The sequence below is a fragment of the Rattus norvegicus genome, chromosome 7 (assembly GCF_021556685.1).
Source record: "Rattus norvegicus strain SHRSP/BbbUtx chromosome 7, alternate assembly SHRSP_T2T, whole genome shotgun sequence".
Lineage (NCBI taxonomy): Eukaryota > Metazoa > Chordata > Mammalia > Rodentia > Muridae > Rattus > Rattus norvegicus.
Window position 1 is genome coordinate 62,371,334 of NC_141540.1, and position 22,754 is coordinate 62,394,087.

The window sequence follows — 22,754 nt, forward strand, 5'->3', positions numbered from 1 at the left end:
TGGTGAGTCATGTGAACTTCAGTAGGGCACTCTGGCAAAGGAAGGGAAAATGTGTAAGCATTGTACCTATTTCCAAAGAAGAAAGGAAGAGAGGAAGGAAAGAAGGAAGGAGGAAAGAAGAGGGAGGGAGGAAAGAAGGAAGGAAGAGAAAGGGAGGGAGGGAGGGAGGGAGGGAGGGAGGGAGGGAGGGAGGAAGGTAGGAAGAGGGAGGGAGGAAGGGAGGGAAGGAGTTCTCAGTTCTGCCCCGCTTCTGAGTGAATGGATGGAAGGTGTAATCCCCATTCAATCAGCCTTAAATGCGAAATGCTGAGCGATTTTGACATCTAACGTAGACTAGAACTTTTCAAATAATATGGCGTCTGAGCAGAAGTCATCCATTTCATCCGCTGCCCAGTGGAAAAGTTCATAGCTGAGCAGCATCCAAAACGGGGAACCCTGAAAGGAGACACTTTGTCAGTGCTCAACACGGTGCCTCTCCAAGAGGGTCACACTGGTGGTTTTCACTCTACCAGTTTTCTCCTGCATGGTGATTTTAGGGACCAGCCATTGCAAAAGGTCAACATTCAGCAGCCAAGACCTTTGTCTTAGTTAGGGTTTCATTGCTGTGAAGCGACACCATGACCAAGACAACTCCTATAAAGAAAAACATTTCGGGCTGGGGATTTAGCTCAGTGGTAGAGCGCTTACCTAGGAAGCGCAAGACCCTGGGTTCGGTCCCCAGCTCCGAAAAAAAAGAACCAAAAAAAAAAAAAAAAGAAAAACATTTCATTGGGGCTGGCTTGCAGTTTCAAAGCTCTGGTCCATTATCATCGTGGCAGAAGATGTGGCAGAGTCTAGGCAGACATGGTGCTGGAGAAGGAGCTGGGAGTTCTATTCTACATCTTGATCCACAGGCAGCCAGGAGGAGGCTCTGGTTCCACGCTAGGCAGAGCTTAAGCCCGCCTACATAGTGACGCACTTCCTCCAACGAAGCCACACCCACTCCAAGAGGCGACACCTCCTAATAGTGCCACTCCCCATGGGCCAAGCATTTAAACACATGAGTCTATGGGGGCCAAACCAATTCAAACCACCACAGCTTTCTACTAGGGGACCCCAGAAGTGTAAGTTCCTACGAAGGAAAGTGTAACAGAAGAATTGAAGGCAATCTTACTCACCCTGAATTTGTCTTGTTGTGTTGTGGTTTCTTGATTGGATTTTGTCTTTTGTCTTTTTTTCCCCCCTAACTAAGCAAAACAGTGTTTGCTAGGAATCTGAACCACAGACACACAGCCCTGTTCTGCAGTGAGTTAACTGGTGGCTCCCAGCATGCGTCTGAGTTCAGCATCCCCCAGTTTACCACAGCCTCAACCGCTCCCCATCGCTCTCCCCACACAGGAGAGCACTTCTTTATTGCTGGCATGGCCCTAGTTGTTATTTTGAGTTTGCAACCCCATTATTTGAAATACCAGTAGCTTCATACAGACGTCAGTTGCTGGGAGTCATGCATACATAGGAAGAAGGAAGAAGAAAATACAGAAGCTTGTACAGTGCCCACATAAAAAAGAGTGAGGCTACAGAGTATGGTTCAGTGGGTAAGAGCGTGTACTGCTCTTACAGAGGATCCACTTGGTTCCCAGCACCCGTATCAGGAGGCTCACAGCTGCTTTTTACTCAGCTCCTTGGGCATCCAGTACCTCTGGCCTCCTTGGTCACAAACCCATACACAGAGCCAGGCAATGCCTGAGTTCCCTGGCCGGCCAGCCTAGCCAAGTCAATGAGCTTCAGGTTCAGTGAGAGAAAATGAAAGTTGGAAGCAGGGATGGAGTCTGGCTTATGGGATATGAACACTGGTCGCTCTTCTGGAGGATCCAGGTTCAATTCCCAGCAACCACACGGGGATTTAGTCTGTAATACCAGTCCCGAGAGATCTGTCACCTTCTCTTGGCCTCCGTAGGCACTGCATACACACAGACACACAGGCAGGCAAAACACCCATAGAAATAAAATAGTAAGTAAATAAAGATGGCGGCGATTGAGAAAAGACACCCAATGTAGAAAATCTCTTTCCTCCAGACACATGTGCACATGCTAACAAGTACACACACACACACACACACACACACACACACACACACACACGTCGAAGCCCAACAGTCTTAGATCATCATCTCTGTTCGTGACTGTGAGTCCCTCGCAGCCCATGACACCACTTAGACATGTTCCCCTCTCTGACCTGCCTTTCCCAGGGTGCTTTATGACACTGTGACATCTACAGTCTTAGCACTGGCTCGAGGACAGTGCGTATCACTCCTGACCAGGCCTATTGGCAGCAGGCCTTGCAGGGACACCAGATCAAAGACAACCCAGGAGCGGGGTGTCACGGCTGTGTCACTGTGGTTAGAGAAACTTGAACCTTCTCACTCAAGCTAGCTGGGCCACGCTGCTGCTTGTGGTACCCGACAGGCTGGCTGACTCTTGCCTTGGACCAGGGCAGCCATTGTACTATTGACACCCAAGGCTCTGAGGTCAGCTCTAGAGCACCTGGCACTGAAAATGGAGACAATGCCAAAGGGGGGGGGCATGAAATGCTCTGGGACTTTTGAAGTCAGCCCTACTTCTAAGAAAACACACAGCTCAGTTCGCAAAGGAAAAACAAACAGCTGAGCCAAGGCTGGTAAAATGTTAGGAGAGAAGGTAGGGAAAAGCTCTGACTCATTCACTTCTCAGGAGACAGTTTCTGAAAGAGGCAGCAGGGAGCTGGAGGCTGGTGAGAGGCTGCAGGTCACCAAGTACCAAGCAGAAGAGGCAGGGCTCTTTCTTGAGGGACACTGGCTTAGTGTAGAGCTATCAGGAAGGCCAATCCCTGTCCTCAGAATGAGACCCAAGGGATACTCAGAAAGCCAGTGGTAAGAGCCCTAAATGAACACAGAAATCCCCACATGTGCTTGGTAATCTCTTCAGCTGTCTCATGGGGTCCTGAGATTTGGCCTCCTTGCAATTCTCTCTAGCGTCCCAGCTTCCATTACCTAAGGTGAAAGTGATCAATACCACCTGTTCGTGCAATGCTTGAATGTCATACTCGGCTATGCATCTGTGATGGCTTGTATATTCTTGCCCCAGGGAGTGGCACTATTAGACGGTGTGGCCTTGTTGGAGTGGGCGTGGCCTTGTTGGAGTGGGCGTGGCCTTGTTGGAGTGGGCGTGGCCTTGTTGGAGTAGGTGCGTCACTGTGGACATGGGCTTAGCTGCCTGGAAGCCAGTCCTCTGCAGCAGCCTTCAGATGACGTTCCTCCTGCATCATGCCTGCCTGGATGCTGCCATGCTCCTGTCATGATGATAATGGACTGAACCTCTGAACCTGAAAGACAGCCCCAATTAAATGTGACCCTTATAAGACTTGGTCATGGTGTCTGTTCACAGCAGTAAAACCCTAAGACAGCATCCCAATGAAGCATGCATTCAAAACGTGCATTAACATACAGACGAACCCTAAGGATCAGATCCAGGGCTGTCCAGTGTTGCCAGAGACATCGTGAAAACACACACTCACACACACACACACACACACACACACACACACACACACACACTGAGTGCACACAAGTCCATCCCCCACCTAAAAGAGCTGCAAGGGTTTTACATAGGCAACATGACACAAATGGACCACTGAGGGTCTAGTCTGGAGGGAGCATGAGGCGAAGATAGGAATGTAGTCAAGGATCAGCATGACTGTCCTAAAGGCATGGGTCAGGGAGGGTGCTAAATGGAGACCTCTTAAGTAAATGGTCAGTTACTCAGCTGTTACAGATGCTAGGAAAGGAGTAACATTCCTCTCAGAGAGAGCAGGTGAGGAAATGTCCACTGGATATGTGGGCTCAGGTGCTTTACTATAAAGTGGTTTTCTTTTTAGATTTATTGTTTTCTTTTTTAAATTATGTGTATGTGGGTATGTGCATATGAGTGCAGTGCCCAGTCAGGCCAGAAGAGGGCGCTAGATCCCCTGGAGCTTGAGTAACCGGGGATTCTAAATCTGGGTGCTGGGATCTGATCTCACAGCTTGTGAAAGGCGATCTCCCACACGTGCTTCCAACATGTGCTCTCAACATCTGAACCTTTTCTCCAGCCACTATAATAACACTCGTGGGAAAAGAAGTGGCAGTCATATACACCAAACCCATCCTGGCTCAAGGACCACAAGAAGCCCTTGAAGAGACAGCCTCGCTACTTTTTTGTTTGGTTTTAGAAGCACAACATGATGCAGCCTGGCTGGAACGTCTGCATGGAAAAGGAACGTGGAGCTGGGTTTTTCTTTCTCTTTTTGTTTTTTTTTTTTTGGTTCTTTTTTTCGGAGCTGGGGACCGAACCCAGGGCCTTGCGCTTCCTAGGTAAGTGCTCTACCACTGAGCTAAATCCTCAGCCCCTTTCTTTCTCTTTGTTGACTGTCTTGACACTGAATTAAATGGATAAGCAACATAGGAGGGAATGGTGTCAACTGGAGCCTAACCAAAGATCAGGGGTGAGGCCCTGTCTGGGCCCATTGCAGGCCCTCAGCCTCACCTGGCCCTCTCTTTTAAATCCATGGCAAATTACAAGTTCCCCACCTGCAGGACATCACGGTCTTGACCCCTGAGCTGCTGACACCACTGACCTGGGTGGGCCACTGACTGGAACTGTCCTCAGAGCATTGAGGTAAGCAGGCAGTGTTGGTACCAAGTTAAGAACTTCATGCATGACATGATTCCCCCGATGGTGTCCTTGTGAAATTCATCCACTGCAAGGCAACTCATCCTTCCCCCAGGAAACCCACTGCAGGCTGGGATATCAGATGGCCTTCTCCATCGTGGGCCAAAATCAGCCAGAGACCCCTCTAGCAACCAAATCACACTCTTTCTCCCTTCATCTGGTGCCTCCTTCTCCACTGTCACTGGCTTCCATACATGCATCAGAGACAGACAGACAGACAGACAGACTCGTAGTTAGAGCTGCAACAAAACACCATGACCAAAAAGCTAGTTGGAGAGGAAAGAGTTTATTTGACTTACACTTCCATAGCACTGTTCATGGAAGAAAGACAGGACTAGAACTCAAACACCAAGATTCTGGAGGCAGGAGCTGATTCAGAGGCCACGGAGGGACGCTGTTTAGTGGTTTGCTCAGCCTGCCTTCTTATAGAACTCAGGACCACCAGCCCAGGGATGGCCCCACACACCATGGGCTGGGCCCTCCCCCACTGATTGAGAAAATGTCCTACAGCGGGATCTCATGGAGGCATGTCCTCCTTTCTCTGTGACGAGTCTAGCTTGGGTCAAGTTGACACAAAAAGCAGCCAGTACAGAGACAGACAGACAAAGAGACAGAGAGAGACAGAGACAAAGGAACAGGGAGACACAGAGACACAGAGTCAGAGACACAGAGGCACAGATAGAGACTGAGAGACAAAGACAGAGAGATCTTTTTATGTGTACCATATATGCAGAGAGAGAGAGAGAGAGAGAGAGAGAGAGAGAGAGAGAGAGAGAGAGAGACTTTCACAGAGACCAAATCTTGCCAAGCCAAGAACCAAATTATTCTTCACATCTCTTCATGAGGTCCCCCAAACAACCTGTACCCAGAAGCAAGCACAGTTCCTTCCGTCCATCTGTCTGTCTATTGTTTGCTCAGATGTTGATGCTGGGGTTTGCCAGTGCACAGAACAATGCATGTTACAGACATCCAACTTCTACACAAGAGGCCGGTCCATGATGCCAGGGGGAGGACTGCTCCACTGAATACAGTGCCACCCAGAGAGCAGTCTACAGGGCAACATGGGATAGGAGGCGGGGTGGGTGGGGATGGGGTGCAACGTGGGACAGGGCGGGGAGGAGGAAGAGCAGTGTCTCATGGGATGGTGGGCACTAGAGGAAGTCAGTTTGATACAGTTTCACTCTTAATTTGTTTCTCATGTGGTTGTAGTGAATAACTGTTGTTACTATTAACAGTCAAAAGGAACGCAGGGACTTTGCAATCTGGCATGAGTCTGTGGGATTCGTTGCTGGCCACCTCTGGCAGGGCCAGTTCATTGTTCCCCCCAGGATTCCTAGGGGTGGACACATAAGGCAAACAATTGAAATGAAAAAATATGAATGACCCTCCAGAGACCCCTTTTTCTCTCTTAAATTTTTTTATTATGTTTGTATTTATTTATTTAATTCTTTATTCATTTTGTGTGGAGATGGAGGGTACACATGTGGCGTTCAGAGGAAGACGTACTGGAATCAACTCGCTCCTCCCACCACGTGGATCCTGGAGATCCAACTCAAGCCTCTAGGCTTGGCAGCAAGCACCCTCACCCACTGAGCCGTCTCGCTGGCCCATCACAGTGTCAGCCTCGGCCACGCTGCCTTTACAGTGATATCCAGAGCCTGCTGTCAGCACCGACATCACGCTAAGGCCTCTTGGCACCTCAGCGAGAACCCTGAGCACCAATGTCAGCCTCTCTGCTGACATTGGGAACATCGACAGTTTGCCATCCTAAAGAACTCCAAGGCTTGAGGCCCCAGAAGTCCAAGGCCGCACCAGACTATCCAATGAGACTATAATTTAAATTTAAAAAAAAAAAAGCAGAGGAGATGTTTCAGTGGAGAGAAAGAGTAGCCACAAAGGCCCAGATACCACAGAAAAAGCTGGAGAGATGGCTTAGAGGTTAAGAGCACTGGCAGCTCTTCCAGAGGTCCTGAGTTCAAATCCCAGCAACCACATGGTGGCTCAAGACCACCATAATGAGATCTGGTGCCCTCGCCTGACCTGCAGGCAGGCACACACACAGGCAGAACACTGTATACATTAAAAAATAAATAAATCAGGGGTTGGGGATTTAGCTCAGTGGTAGAGCGCTTGCCTAGCAAGCGCAAGGCCCTGGGTTCGGTCCCCAGCTCCGAAAAAAAATAAATAAATAAATAAATAAATAAATAAATAAATAAATAAATAAATAAATCGGTGTAGCCGGGAGCTATCGCTAGCTCGCCGCCACCATGAGTCGTAACTACAACGATGATCTACAGTTCTTGGACAAGATCAATAAGAACTGCTGGAGGATCAAGAAGGGCTTTGTGCCCAACATGCAGGTTGAAGGGGTGTTTTATGTGAATGATGCTCTGGAAAAGCTCATGTTTGAGGAGTTACGGAATGCCTGTCGAGGTGGTGGTATTGGTGGCTTCCTGCCAGCCATGAACAGATTGGCAATGTGGCAGCCCTGCCTGGAATAGTTCATCGGTCTATTGGGCTTCCTGATGTCCACTCAGGCTACGGGTTTGCCATAGGGAACATGGCTGCCTTTGATATGAATGACCCTGAGGCAGTTGTATCCCCAGGTGGTGTCGGATTTGATATTAACTGTGGTGTCCGCTTGTTAAGAACCAATTTAGATGAGAGCGATGTACAGCCTGTGAAGGAACAACTTGCCCAAGCTATGTTTGACCACATCCCTGTCGGGGTGGGATCGAAAGGTGTCATTCCAATGAATGCCAAAGACTTGGAGGAGGCATTGGAGATGGGTGTGGACTGGTCCCTGAGAGAAGGCTATGCCTGGGCTGAGGACAAGGAGCACTGTGAGGAGTATGGAAGGATGCTCCAAGCCGACCCCAATAAGGTCTCACCCAGGGCAAAGAAAAGGGGCCTTCCTCAGTTGGGGACCCTGGGAGCAGGCAACCACTATGCAGAGATCCAGGTTGTAGATGAGATTTTCAACGAGTATGCTGCCAAGAAGATGGGCATCGACCATAAGGGACAGGTGTGCGTGATGATCCACAGCGGGAGCAGAGGCTTGGGCCACCAAATAGCTACAGACGCACTGGTAGCTATGGAGAAAGCCATGAAGAGAGACAAGATTATAGTCAATGACCGGCAGCTGGCGTGTGCTCGGATTGCATCCCCAGAGGGACAAGACTATCTAAAGGGAATGGCTGCCGCTGGAAACTATGCCTGGGTTAACCGCTCGTCTATGACCTTCTTAACCCGTCAGGCTTTTGCCAAAGTCTTCAACACAACCCCTGACGACCTGGACCTGCATGTGATTTATGATGTTTCTCACAACATTGCCAAAGTGGAGCAGCACGTGGTAGACGGAAAGGAGCGGACGCTGTTGGTGCACAGGAAAGGGTCCACCCGCGCTTTCCCTCCTCACCATCCCCTCATTGCTGTTGATTACCAGCTCACTGGACAACCAGTGCTTATCGGTGGCACCATGGGGACCTGTAGTTATGTTCTGACTGGCACTGAACAAGGCATGACTGAGACCTTTGGAACAACCTGTCATGGAGCAGGTCGTGCTTTGTCCAGAGCAAAATCACGTCGTAATTTAGATTTCCAAGATGTCTTAGACAAGCTGGGAGACATGGGAATCGCCATCCGGGTTGCGTCCCCCAAGCTGGTTATGGAAGAGGCTCCAGAATCATATAAGAATGTGACAGACGTCATGAACACTTGCCATGATGCTGCGATCAGCAAGAAGGCCATTAAACTGAGATCAATTGCTGTTATTAAAGGATTGACCCGAGACTGTCAGCATCTCTGAGGTGCCCATGGACTGAGATCCCTAAGACACCCACTCGAGGCCTGACAAGATCCGAATGGCAGAGCTGTCACTATGCACACCACAATGGCTGGTGGAGAGGCTGCCGTCACACACAGGTTGGAAGATAGCCTTCCAGAAGACATGTATCTCTGTTGGGAACAGTCAAGTGAGCCTGTCCCACGGGGTTCTGTGACTCTTGGGGTGTGGGAAGGGATCAAGAAATGCCCTACGTGGGGCTGGGGATTTAGCTCAGTGGTAGAGCGCTTACCTAGGAAGCGCAAGGCCCTGGGTTCGGTCCCCAGCTCCGAAAAAAAGAACCTAAAAAAAAAAAAAAAAAAAAAAAAAAAAAAAAAAAAGAAATGCCCTACTTGGTCATACAAGTCTGTAATCAGCAGAGTGGACTTCTTTACACCAAGCTCTGTAGCCCAGTAGGTATCATGAAAACATTCTATTAAATAGGTTTTTGAATGTTAAAATAAATAAATAAATAAATCCTTAAAAAGTCTGGATTCAGTTGTGCACAGATGTAATCCCAGCATTGCTCTGTCAAGATAAGAGGTAGACAGGAACCCTCCTGTCTGCCTGGAAGCACATGGGCCAGTTAGCCTGAAGAGGTTTTTGGCCTTCCTAATGCTGTGACCTTTAATACAGTTCCTCCTGTTATGGTGACCCCAGCCATAAAATTATTTTCATTGACACCTCATAACTGTAACTTTGGTACTTGTCTCAGTCAGGGTTTCTATTCCTGCACAAACATCATGACCAAGAAGCAAGCTGGGGAGGAAAGGGTTTACTCAGCTTACACTTCCACATTGCTGTTCATCACCAAAGTAAGTCAGGACAGGAACTCAAGCAGGTCAGGAAGCAGGAGCTGATGCAGAGGCCATGGAGGGATGTTACTTACTGGTTTGCTTCCCCTGGCTTGCTCAGCTTTCTCTCTTATAGAACCAAGTTGACACACAAAATCAGCCCAGTACAGTACTGTTATGAATTGTAATGTAAATGTCTGTGTTTGTCTTAGGTGATCCCTGTGAAATGGTCCTTCAATCCCTAGAGGGGTCGAGGCCCACAGGTTGAGAACCACTGCTTTAAACACATGAGGTCCACGTGGGCTGCAAGGTTCAGACTCCATTTCAATCCCTCTCACACTAATCACAAACGGTTTCTTCCTTGGACTCTTTTCCTTCTGTCCTATTTTATTTATTCTTTGTTTTGTCCTATTCTGATGTGTCTGTCTTGTCTTAATTATATTTTATTATATTATTATTTCTTAGAAGCCTGTTAGCTTTCCAATGAGAAAGAAAGGAAGCAGATCTGAGTAGGAGGGAAGGTAGGGAGAAGTGGGAAGTGTAGAGAGAGGGGAAACTGGATTCAGGATATATTATTTGAGGAAAAATATATTTTCAATAAAAGGCCATTCCCCTCACGTTAACATGTCCAAGATTGGGGGGGGTCTACCAATAAATTATGTCTTAGAAATAAAAATAAATAAAACACATCGCAGGAATTAGTGGCATTGCCCTTCAGGGAGAAGGCAGGACTATCTGGTTTAAATGGAATTGCCCTTCTACAAGTGGTCGGGTCAGCTTCTGCTCCGCCAGGGAAACCAGCCAGTTCCAGCTCTAAAGATGATTTCTTTTTCAACACTTAATTGGAGGCTTCCAGATCCGCAAGCTTTCTCACATCTGTCTACCCATGAATCATAAAGGCCCATGCCCGTGTGGACTCCCAGGGCCAGGAGCGCCCCCTGGTGGCCATATGACTAACGTAGTTCTCTTCTACCGGGGACTAAAGCTAGTAGGCATTCCCAGCAAGCTGTCTGGTGAGCTACATGACTATCTCCCCCGCCCAAATGATGATGACTAGTAAGCGTTTACCATGATCTAAATGTGTCATCAAAATGTTACTCAGACTGTCCCCTTTAAGGCTCGCACAAATTCTATGAAGTCTGTTATCCTGCAGTTCACAATTCAGATTGCTCAACTCTGGGACACCCAGTCCCCTCTTAAATATTTTAAAGATATTTTATTTATGTGTATGAGTATTTCACCCATATATACATATGTGCACCACGTTTGTGTTTGATACCTGCAGAAGAGGGTTCTGGATGCCCTGGGACTAGAGCTACAATTTGTGAGCTGCCATGTGGGTACTGGGAATTGAATCCTGGTCCTCTGGGAAAGCAGCTGAGTCAACTCTCCAGCCCAGGAATATTCTTAAAGATACTTTCCACCAAACACTCTCTACCTTCCATTCTGACCCACGGTTCATCTCTGATTTCTACAGATTTGCGTTTCCAGCAACAGGTGTTTGTTTCTTAGGACATCCAGGTCAGCCAGACCTGAAGTTTACGCCAGCATTTCATTCATGTCCCAGAATGCCTCAGGGCACTTCCCAGAAAGAGCCAGGGTTTCTAAGGAATAGGTCGTGTTGGACAGGTCAGGTGGGGGTGGGAGGACAGTCTGAATGCACTGCTCTCCCAGCAGGAAATCTAGAAGGAGCAACTGGGGACTTGGGGCTTACAGAACTTGTTATTACAGAGCCTGGCCTTAGGCTCAGAGCTTGGTGAACCCCAAACGGCCAGAAACCAGGCCTGAGATTCTGGGTAAGTTTTGCTACGGACACCAGAGGATGTGACTCTCTCCATAAATCTTTCCACTTTTCTTCAGGTTCTTCAAAAGCATCTCCCTCTTGTTGAAGTCTCTGGGCCTCACATCCGGACTGAGACACCTGCGGAGGCAGCCACTGTCCGTACAGCTGGTAACGCGGAGACCTCGGCCGAGAGCCCACTCATCTAGAGTGCCCAGCTGCGGCTTACCTCAGAACTTGCAAATGAATAAAAAAACTAATGAAATAAAAGGAGAAGGACATGTCTACTTCTCACTATGGAAAATATTTGTATTGTATATATAAAGGAGAAAGTAGGCCAGTCTCTGTGGTGTTCCAGTTTAACGTCTGCTGCGGATGTTAACACAGGATAGCCACTTTGGAAGACAGTTTGGGAGATGGGTAGGTTCTTCAAAATCCAAGTGTATTCCTACTGTATAATGAGCAATCTGTGTTCATTGGTATTTATCCAAATAAATCAAACACTGACATTCACACACACACACACACACACACACACACACACACACACACACAACTGCAAACGAGTGCTTATGTTTGCAACAGCTTTGTTCATGACTACCACGATTTGCAAGTAGCCAGGGTGTTGCTCAATAGGTAAGAGAGTAAATAGCCCACAACATCCCAACAGTTTCCATTCAGCGTGAAACAGAAATGGGTTGGCAAGCTGGGAGCTCTTGCACCAGGGGTGTGGGGGCATAAATCACATATCCGAGAGAAAGGGGCAGTCTGAACAACCCATACGATTCTAACCGTATGATGTTCTTAGAAGGGTGATACTATGGAGATAGAGAAAAAACATCAGGGTCACTATTGTCCTGATGGAAGAAACAAAAGCAGCTTGAGGAGGAAAGGGTTCGTTTGGCTCCCGTTTCCACATCGCTCACTGTTCATCATTGAAGGAGTCAGGACAGGAATTCAAACAGGCAGACACTTGGAGGCAGGAGGCAATGCAGAGGCCATGGAGGGTGCTGCTTACTGGCTTGCTCAGCCTGCTTTCTTATAGAACCCAGAACCACCAGCCCAGGGACAGCCCCACCCACAGTGGGCTGGGTCCTTTCACATCAATCACCAGTTTTAAAAATGCCCTACCGGCTTGCCAACAGCCCAATCTGTGGAGGCATTTTCCCAGTTGGGGCTCCCTCCTTTCCAAGGACTCCAGCTTGTGTTAAGTTGACATAAAACTGACCGGCAGAACTGACATTTCCGATAAAATATACCTAGCATTTGTTAAAGCTAAAGTCCCAGCAGGAAATGCATGCTTCCTAGCTTGATGGACTGTTAGGGACACAACCCTCTTCTTTCCAGATGAGGAGAAAGAGATCTCAGAAAGAAAGCAAGCCAATAGAGTTTAATGAGACCTGCAGAGTCCAAGCCTAGGACCCTTCTAACCACATTACCCCACACATGGAGTTCAAGTGGGCAGTGTCCAGCGAAGATCAGAACCAACAGACTCCTGAAGCAGAATGATACTGAACCGATGCCAAATCTCCCCTCCCCCTGAGTAAATGAAACCGAGAAAAACAGCTAACTCACCCTGAAGCTCTGAAGGGGCCAAGTTTATCTGTGACACTTGTGAGCCCGATGTGCCCAGACAGCTTATAGTCTCTTATAACCTGCTCACGACAGTCACACAAACGCCCTCTGGTCATCCTGCTTTGTAACACACCTTCTAAGGGGAAGCAACAAGGACATCTCCAGCTGGTAAGACTCCATGAGCTGCTCCTGCTTCATAACGGTTACCTCAGTGGGGACATGCTTCAGTATGGGAAACCATAAGAATGCCTTCTAGATAGAAATCGTATCAAATAAATCCTGAAAAAAAAAATAGAGAAAATATCAACTGTAGTGGTAGAGCACTTGCCTGGCGTGTATGAAGCCTGGAGTTCAGTTCCTGAAGAAGAGGGAGGAAAAACACAGACAGACAGACAGACAGACAGACAGACGTGTGAGTTCATGAGGTTGGTCTCAATTCACGTGGATTTCATTCGGTTCATCCCAATATCAACCCAGCCGTGTATCGTCACAGGACATTTGAACCTGTTTCTTCAGTCCTTGGCACATACCTTTAATTTCTCTGGCTAGAATAAAGACACATCTCTAATCCCAAACAATGAAGGTAAAGTCAGTTTGTAGAAGGAAGCACCCATGTTTGAAAGTGGTGTCTAATTGAGTGGCAGACAAAGTGACGAATCAGAGAAAGATTTGACAAAATAGGATACGCCCAGCTCTCAGGAGAAAAGAGAGGAAAGGGAAGCTACTTAAGGGAGAGACAGACAGTACAGGAAGGAGAGAGTCCAATACAGGAATAGAGCAGAGTTTGTGGAGAGCAGCACTGTAGAGTTGAGAGGGAGAGTGGAGCAGCACAGTGAGGGAGAAGGAGGCTCAGGAGAGTTTTTACAGGAGAGTTTTACAAAGGCAGACAAAGAGAGAACAAGCTACAGATAGGTGAAAACAGAGTGAACCAGCAAACCAAGAAGAACCAAAAGATTAGAACATGTCGCCAAAGTTAGCATGAGGCTAAGCAGAGCAGTTCAGAAAAGGCTAGAAGAGAAAGGCCAGATTGAACCAGTTAGCTTGAACCGTAACAGCTGAATCCAGAAAGGGTGAGCTTATTCAGCAGTAAGCCTCAGAGGCTGCAAGCATTCTAGGCCTGGATTAGGTTGTTGGAGGCTAGAAACGTCTAGGCTTAGGCTAGCAGATGGAGATAGTAAGCCTCTCAGACAACAATTACACCAGAAAAATAAAAGTTACTGTTACAATGTATGCAGGCTGAAAGGTGACAACCAAGGAGATACACTGGCAGAAACTAAGAGCGTGCCAACTGTTCTACCAAGGAAGAGTTCTCATACCCCAATAGACCAGTCAGGAGCCGATCTGATGCAATCACACCAGGGTCTTTATTCACAAGCTCAAGATTGGGCGCCCCACCTGCCAGCTCTGACACAGCAGGATGGCTTTGATGGAAGAGTCCCCGAACATCTATGGAGTAAGGTTTTATAGAAAGCAGCAAGTGGCGTGTGAGTGTGTGTGCGTGTGTGCCCGCACGCTTCTAGCCTGCTGAGCATTTAATTGGAGAGCTACTATGGCCTTTAGCATAATTGGTGGTGCTGGGAGTCAAACCATAAACTTAACTTCTATTTCCCTCTGCATTGGTGGTTGTTAGATAGAAGGCGGGCCTTTGGGGTGTTATCATGGTAAGTCCAAACTAGTTGGGGGAGATTAACCTGGAGATGCTGGTCTTGTTGGGGATTAGCCTAGAAACTGGAGCTAGGCTTGTGTTTTGTTGGGGAAGAGGCGGCAGTAACTTGGAAACCAATGCTAGGTACCAGCCTGTTAGTTAACCTGAGTACAAATTCTCTAAAATGGAATCTGAATTTAAAAGATTTGGCCTCTCACAACCTCCCCTGATGTCCCCTCATCTGCAACCATCTAGAAACACACCAGCCCCAAAGATCTGCTTCACTGTTTAAAATTTGCAACCTCTTCCCACACACTCGAGGTTGCAATGGTTCAGTGACTCCCAAAGTTTCAAGGCTGCTCCGTGAATTCCAGGAGGTTCTAAGTTGCTGGGAGTTCTGTCGATGTGATTCAAGCTGCTTTCCGACTACAGCAAACGTCTGCATCCCAGAGAGACTCAGACACGCCTGACAGAGAAGGCTTGGAGGGCCGAGCGCAAACTCCTGATGACGGAGGTTGGTGCTGAAGTCATGTGGTGTTTCACACGAGGATTTCTCTCCTAACCCTGTCACCAAGATGAAGAGAGGAAGAACGGGTAAAGAAGGGACAGAGGGAGGGGGTGGGAGAGAAAGAAAGAGGTGGGGAGAGGGAGGAGGAGGGGGAGGGGAAGGGAGAGAGACTGAAGAAAGCTTGGCTTGGTGAGTCCTTCGTAAAACACAGTCAATTCGGGGTTGGGGATTTGGTTCAGTGGTAGAGCGCTTGCCTAGCAAGCGCAAGGTCCTGGGTTCGGTCCCCAGCTCTGAAAAAAAGAAAAACAAAACAAAACAAAACAAAAAAAACAGTCAATTCAAACTTCACAGGTTCAAATCCAAAACTTCCTTTACAAATTTAACCTATCAACCCACAGTTCATTAGGACGTTTCAGAAATATCAAGACTGCCAAAGGAAAGCCTTCTTTCTTAAACTCCAACCCCAGACCCCTGAGCACTGGTTGCTGGGACCAAATGCATGCACAACTACAATCAACTTCAACAAATAAGATTATTGTGATGTGGCTCTTGTTTATTTTTTTAAAGACTTATTTATTATATGAATACACTGTGTCTGTCTTCAGACACACCAGAAGAGAGCATCAGATCCCATCACAGATGGTTGTGAGCCACCATGTGGTTGCTGGGAATTGAACTCAGGACCTCTGGAAGTGTAGTCAGTGCTCTTTTTTTTTTTTTTCCTATATTTTTTTTTTTATTAACTTGAGTATTTCTTATATACATTTCAAGTGTTATTCCCTTTCCCGGTATCCGGGCAAACATCCCCCTCCCCCTTCCCCTTCCTTATGGGTGTTCCCCTCCCAACCCTCCCCCCATTGCCGCCCTCCCCCCACCAGTCTAGTTCACTGGGGGTTCAGTCTTAGCAGGACCCAGGGCTTCCCCTTCCACTGGTGCTCTTACTAGGATATGCATTGCTACCTATGAGGTCAGAGTCCAGGGTCAGTCCATGTATAGTCTTTGGGTAGGGGCTTAGTCCCTGGAAGCTCTGGTTGCTTGGCATTGTTGTACATATGGAGTCTCGAGCCCCTTCAAGCTCTTCCAGTTCTTTCTCTGATTCCTTCAACGGGGGTCCTATTCTCAGTTCAGTGGTTTGCTGCTGGCATTCGCCTCTGTATTTGCTGTATTCTGGCTGTGTCTCTTAGGAGCAATCTACATCCGGCTCCTGTCGGTCTGCATTTCTTCGCTTCATCCATCTTGTCTAATTGGGTGGCTATATATGTATGGGCCACATGTGGGGCAGACTCTGAATGGGTGTTCCTTCAGTCTCTGTTTTAATCTTTGCCTCTCTCTTCCCTGCCAAGGGTATTCTTGTTCCCCTTTTAAAGAAGGAGTGAAGCATTCACATTTTGATCATCCGTCTTGAGTTTCATTTGCTCTAGGCATCTAGAGTAATTCAAGCATTTGGGCTAATAGCCACTTATCAGTGAGTGCATACCATGTATGTCTTTCTGTGATTGGGTTAGCTCACTCAGGATGATGTTTTCCAGTTCCAACCATTTGCCTACGAATTTCATAAAGTCGTTGTTTTTGATAGCTGAGTAATATTCCATTGTGTAGATGTACCACATTTTCTGTATCCATTCCTCTGTTGAAGGGCATCTGGGTTCTTTCCAGCTTCTGGCTATTATAAATAAGGCTGCAATGAACATAGTGGAGCACGTGTCTTTTTTATATGTTGGGGCATCTTTTGGGTATATGCCCAAGAGAGGTATAGCTGGATCCTCAGGCAGTTCAATGTACAATTTTCTGAGGATTCTCCAGACTGATTTCCAGAATGGTTGTACCAGTTTGCAATCCCACCAACAATGGAGGAGTGTTTCTCTTCCTCCACATCCTCGCCAGCATCTGTTGTCCCCTGAGTTTTTGATCTTAGCCATTCTCACTGGTGTGAGGTAAAATCTCAGGGTTGTTTTGATTTGCATTTCCCTTATGACTAAAGATGTTGAACATTTTTTTAGGTGTTTCTCAGCCATTCGGCATTCCTCAGCTGTGAATTCTTTGTTTAGCTCTGAACCCCATTTTTTAATAGGGTTATTTGTTTCCCTGCGGTCTAACTTCTTGAGTTCTTTGTATATTTTGGATATAAGGCCTCTATCTGTTGTAGGATTGGTAAAGATCTTTTCCCAATCTGTTGGTTGCCGTTTTGTCCTAACCACCGTGTCCTTTGCCTTACAGAAGCTTTGTAGTTTTATGAGATCCCATTTGTCGATTCTTGATCTTAGAGCGTAAGCCATTGGTGTTTTGTTTAGGAAATTTTTTCCAGTGCCCATGTGTTCCAGATGCTTCCCTAGTTTTTCTTCTATTAGTTTGAGTGTGTCTGGTTTGATGTGGAGGTCCTTGATCCACTTGGACTTAAGCTTTGTACAGGGTGATAAGCATGGATCGATCTGCATTCTTCTACATGTTGACCTCCAGTTGAACCAGCACCATTTGCTGAAAATGCTATCTTTTTTCCATTTGATGGTTTTGGCTCCTTTGTCAAAAATCAAGTGACCATAGGTGTGTGGGTTCATTTCTGGGTCTTCAATTCTATTCCATTGGTCTATCTGTCTGTCTCTGTACCAATACCATGCAGTTTTTATCACTATTGCTCTGTAATACTGCTTGAGTTCAGGGATAGTGATTCCCCCTGAAGTCCTTTTATTGTTGAGGATAGCTTTAGCTATCCTGGTTTTTTTGTTACTCCAGATGAATTTGCAAATTGTTCTGTCTAACTCTTTGAAGAATTGGATTGGTATTTTGATGGGGATTGCATTGAATCTGTAGATTGCTTTTGGAAAATGGCCATTTTTACTATATTAATCCTGCCAATCCATGAGCATGGGAGATCTTTCCATCTTCTGAGGTCTTCTTCAATTTCTTTCCTCAGTGTCTTGAAGTTCTTATTGTACAGGTCTTTTACTTGCTTGGTTAAAGTCACACCGAGGTACTTTATATTATTTGGGTCTATTATGAAGGGTGTCGTTTCCCTAATTTCTCTCTCGGCTTGTTTCTCTTTTGTATAGAGGAAGGCAACTGATTTATTTGAGTTAATTTTATACCCAGCCACTTTGCTGAAGTTGTTTATCAGCTTTAGTAGTTCTCTGGTGGAACTTTTGGGATCACTTAAATACACTATCATATCATCTGCAAACAGTGATATTTTGACTTCTTCTTTTCCGATCTGTATCCCCTTGACCTCCTTTTGTTGTCTGATTGCTCTGGCTAGAACTTCAAGAACTATATTGAATAAGTAGGGAGAGAGTGGGCAGCCTTGTCTAGTCCCTGATTTTAGTGGGATTGCTTCGAGTTTCTCTCCATTTAGTTTAATGTTAGCAACTGGTTTGCTGTATATGGCTTTTACTATGTTTAGGTATGGGCCTTGAATTCCTATTCTCTCCAGGACTTTTATCATGAAGGGGTGTTGAATTTTGTCAAATGCTTTCTCAGCGTCTAATGAAATGATCATGTGGTTTTGTTCTTTCAGTTTGTTTATATAATGGATCACGTTGATGGTTTTCCGTATATTAAGCCATCCCTGCATGCCTGGGATGAAGCCTACTTGGTCATGGTGGATGATTGTTTTGATGTGCTCTTGGATTCGGTTTGCCAGAATTTTGTTGAGTATTTTTGCATCGATATTCATAAGGGAAATTGGTCTGAAGTTCTCTTTCTTTGTTGTGTCTTTGTGTGGTTTAGGTATAAGAGTAATTGTGGCTTCGTAGAAGGTATTCGGTAGTGATCCATCTGTTTCAATTTTGTGGTAGTCAGTGCTCTTAACCGCTGAGCCATCTCTCCAGCCCTGTGATGTTGCTTTTATTATCATCATTATCTTTATATTCTAGATGTGGGGTGGTCATGAAGTTCTGTAGCATATATGTAGATATCAAAGAACAACTTGGTCCTTTCCTTATATCCTGACAAGGGTTCCAGAAACCAAAGTCAGGTCAGCAGGCTTTTGCAGCAGGCAGCCTTATCCACTGAGCTATCTTCCTGACCCAGAATCCATAAAAGGCTGGTTGTATGTAGAGTATTTCAATACTAGCCCACCCACTGTATTAAATTGAAAGAAAATCTTCCCCAAGACTACAAACAATTTGCTCCACTTGAAAAATAAGATCCTAGCTGTTTAATATGCTGGGTGATTCGGTGATACAGACCCCAGCAAGAAAAGTGACTGGTGTTGGGGATTTAGCTCAGTGGTAGAGCGCTTGCCTAGCAAGCACAAGGCCCTGGGTTCGGTCCCCAGCTCCGAAAAAAAAAGGAAAAGAAAAGTGACTGGCTCACACTGGCACAAACAGCTAAGGATTCCTCAACCTTGGAACGAGATACTGGGGGGTAGATAATTCTTAGTTGAGGGGAGGGTCTGTCCCACACGCTGTAGACTATTCAGCAGTACTCAGCTCTCCCCACTAAACACTGCTGTCTCTCTCTCAGGTACGACAGTCTCCTCTCTGTGCGAGGTTGACCACAAGGAGCAGTTCAACTTAGGCATTTTGCTCCAGCGTATACAGCAAAGGTGTTTCTGTATCAAAACCAGACAAATAAAGTATTCAAATGTTACCAACCATCTCCTGGAGGAGGGAAATTACTATTAAGAGCAACCGGAATGAGACTGCCTCGTGTGGCTCTTGTTGAGGACCCAAATTTGGTTCCCAGAATCGCATAAGGTGGCTCAAAATTAACTCCCAAAGCTCAAAGAAATATACAAGGTCTGTTTTCCAAGGGTGTTAACGTCTCCTTAGCTGTTTACTGTTGAACCAGTAAAGTTTGTAAATCTTAAAATGGAAGCGTGGGGAGGAGGAGAGGACGAAGAAAGTCAGACAGGCAAAAGGTCCAGATTCAGATATCAAATGGTCTCCTTAACAGCCGTCTTTGCTCTCAATAATAAACTCTACCGCCACCTTGTGGACTGAGGGTGGTAGGAACCCTCTGAACTCCTCAAAATCTAACATAGAATATTGTAAAGCAGAAAATCTTTTAATTTTTTTTTAACTTTTAAAATCGTGGAATCAGATGTGTAGCGGTGGCGCACGCCTTTGATCCCTGCATTCCGGATGCACCTGCTCTTCAAGGGAGAGTTCCAGGACAGCCAGGGCTACACTGAGAAATCGTGTCAATAAATAAATAAATAAATAAATAAATAAATAAATAAATAAATAATAAATAAATGAATGAATGAATAAAGGAATCAAGCTAACCAAATGCCGCTCTGGCAGTGGCTGTTTTGGTGGATGGCTCTGGTTTCGGTCTTTACTGGTGGTATTTAAACTGACAGCTGATGTGTGTGAGTTGTACTTTTGTTTTTTCTTTCTTTCTTTTTCTTTTTTTCGGAGCTGGGGACTGAACCCAGGGCCTTGCGCTTGCTAGGCAAGTGCTCTACCACTGAGCTAAATCCCCAACCCCGTGAGTTGTACTTCTAACACGATTACAGTTGTGGCTCTGAACAAAACTGGATGCTTTTGGAGTCTTAACATTATAGACCTCCCACTGAAGACCTCTTCATACCTCGTGATTGTTCAGAAAACCACTCGGGTCCCAGCTCTGGGGAGTGGCACACATCCCATCCTAATTAACTCTGCTTGAATACACTGTTCACAACAATCACAGAGACACAGGCCGAGAAACCACCCTGCAGGATCCGGCAGCCAAGGGAGGAAGGGGGAACCCCAGGCCAGTTCTGGAGGCACTTGTAGTTCTTTTTGGCTGTGGGCACACAACTCGCCTTTGTATTTAACTCACCTTATCTTTAGGGAGCCCCTCGAATTGTGAATCTTGGAGCTGGAAAATACCTACTCCCCGCGATTGAATCAGAGACCTCAACTCCAACCACCCGTTTCAGCTGGGGTGGGACAAGAACAAGTGACTCCTCTCTCTGTGCCCCATTCTGCTGCTAGTGATGCAGGAAAGCAGGTCCCACCTCTGCAGAAGAGATAACCGGGGGCCAGGGCAGCAATGAGTACCACAGGTCAGAGACACAAGTCAGCAGAAAACGACTTCCAAATCGTGAGACTCGTGTCAACTACCCACCTTCACTTGGGGGTGGGGTGGGAGCAGTGGTAAAGTGCTGATTGGAAGTCCTGTGTATTGGAGCAAAGATTAAGGAAGTGCTCTACTCTCCCAGTCCCCGAGCATTCCCAGCCGGGGTGAAATGGTGTCCTCTGTTACCTGGTGGCTCCGTTGTTAACTGTGATCAGTAAGTATGTGACGTCATTATAAAGGCTCCCTGAGCCCCTTGTTTCTCGTAGAAGAAACGGAGTAAAACACTTATCTCTGTGTACGAATTTTAGTACGCGGCTCCGGGTTTAGCACTTAGCAGGCGCTCAGGAAATAACAGCCAGAAGCAATACCTCTATTGTTATCATTTCTAGGGACAAGGAGGGCACTGCTTTGTGACCATTTGTGGTCACCGCTGACTAGGTTAAATATAGAGCGCTTGTTACAAAACACAAACACCCAAAGCAAGGAGCGAGCTCAAGATAGTAGCCCTTGACACTCAAAGTCTAGCAAAGCCCAAGCCACCAGCTTTGGTTACAATCCCCTGAGTAGGGAATGAGCGGTGACAGGTTCTGCAGGCCACTCCAGGTCTCCCGGATGCTCCTGGCCTGTGGCTCTGCAGTGTCTCTTACAGGGAAGGTGTTGGAGAAGGACACCAAGCCAGGCCGCTGTTTCCAAACAGCAAGCAAGCGCGTGTGGGCCAGCTTCCTTGTTTGTCGGCTTAGTTTTACATTGTATTTTATTATCTTCCTTTTGTTTAGACAGGGTCTCACTCTGCAGGCCAAGCTGACTGGAAACTTACTTACTCAGGCTGGCCCTTAAATTTGCAGCAATTCTTCTGCTTCACGGTGTCAAGGACTAGGATTATGAGTACACAGGTACATCATGCCCGGCCGAGTTTTAATTTTAAAATAATATATGCCCTTAAAAAAAAAATTCTAACAGCACGAAAGAGTGCAAACGGAAAGTTAACATCCCCCATGTCATCCTAAATCTCCAGGAAGATTTCTTATAAACAATCACCATTACTTCTTAACAGAAATACTTACTCTACACAAGGATGTACGTGAAACTTTTCATAGATGGAAATCATGAAATCGTTCTGAATGTGGCTTGTGTTTTTACAGACTTCTAAGTATCTTCTCAAGTCCATATATAGATTTATCTGCTTCTCTTTAACAATTATCTATACTCTAACAAGGTACTGTAAGGAGGGGATCTAAAACAAGGTAATACAGGAGAGCTAAAGGCTAACACAGTAACAGGAGGACACTCATGACTTGGTCAATTAACTTTTCACCTACCCAGATTCCGAGGGGTGTTGGATGAGGCACGGGAGCTGTGAGGAGGGAGATGTCTGTTCAGAATTTATTCAGGCATCCAGGATGATCCAAAGTGCTGCCAGTTTCAGCATGTGATTTCCACATACTCCCCTGATTTGTAAAGTCACCTCAGGTGACAATACGCGCCAGCAAGTGGGGAAGAGCATGGAGGAGGGGGAGGGGCCAGTTTCCTGCCATATAGCAAAGAGCAGAGAGACAGTAAACACTTCTGCTTCCATTTCCAGTGGATAGATTTTAAAATTAACAGTTATATTTATTTGTGTGTGTGTGTGTGTGCATATGTGTAGACACACAAGTATGCAAGTCCCCACAGAGGCCAGAAGAGGGTGCTGGATCATCACCCCCCTCCCACCAACACACACACAAAGCTGCAGTTAAAGGCAGTTGTGAGCCGTCAGATATGGCTGGCACGGAACAAGTGCTCTTAACCTTTGAGCCATCTCTCTAACCCCCAGTGGTCAGACCTTGAAGGCCCTCGTTCTTGAGCAGTCCTTAGAATGTTCTGGCAGATCGTTGCTTTCTGGACTGGACACTATTACAGAA

The 22,754-nt window shown here is 46.5% G+C and overlaps 1 long non-coding RNA gene and 1 pseudogene across 2 annotated transcripts; one reads left to right on the top strand and one right to left on the bottom strand.

Moving 5' to 3' along the window:
* Positions 1-6,957: 6,957 nt before the first annotated feature.
* On the top strand, positions 6,958-8,774 carry Rtcb-ps1 (RNA 2',3'-cyclic phosphate and 5'-OH ligase, pseudogene 1; annotated as a pseudogene).
* A 5,268-nt stretch (positions 8,775-14,042) lies between these two features.
* Positions 14,043-22,381, bottom strand: LOC120093599 (uncharacterized). Of its 2 annotated transcripts, XR_015625331.1 has the most exons (3): positions 22,173-22,341; positions 20,614-20,793; positions 14,043-15,140 (listed from the first exon to the last, which is right to left on the bottom strand). It is a non-coding gene; the product is annotated as an uncharacterized LOC120093599 (long non-coding RNA). The 2 variants fall into 2 exon arrangements; XR_015625332.1 differs by lacking the exon at positions 20,614-20,793 and having other exon boundaries at positions 22,173-22,381.
* Between the last annotated feature and the right edge of the window lie 373 nt (positions 22,382-22,754).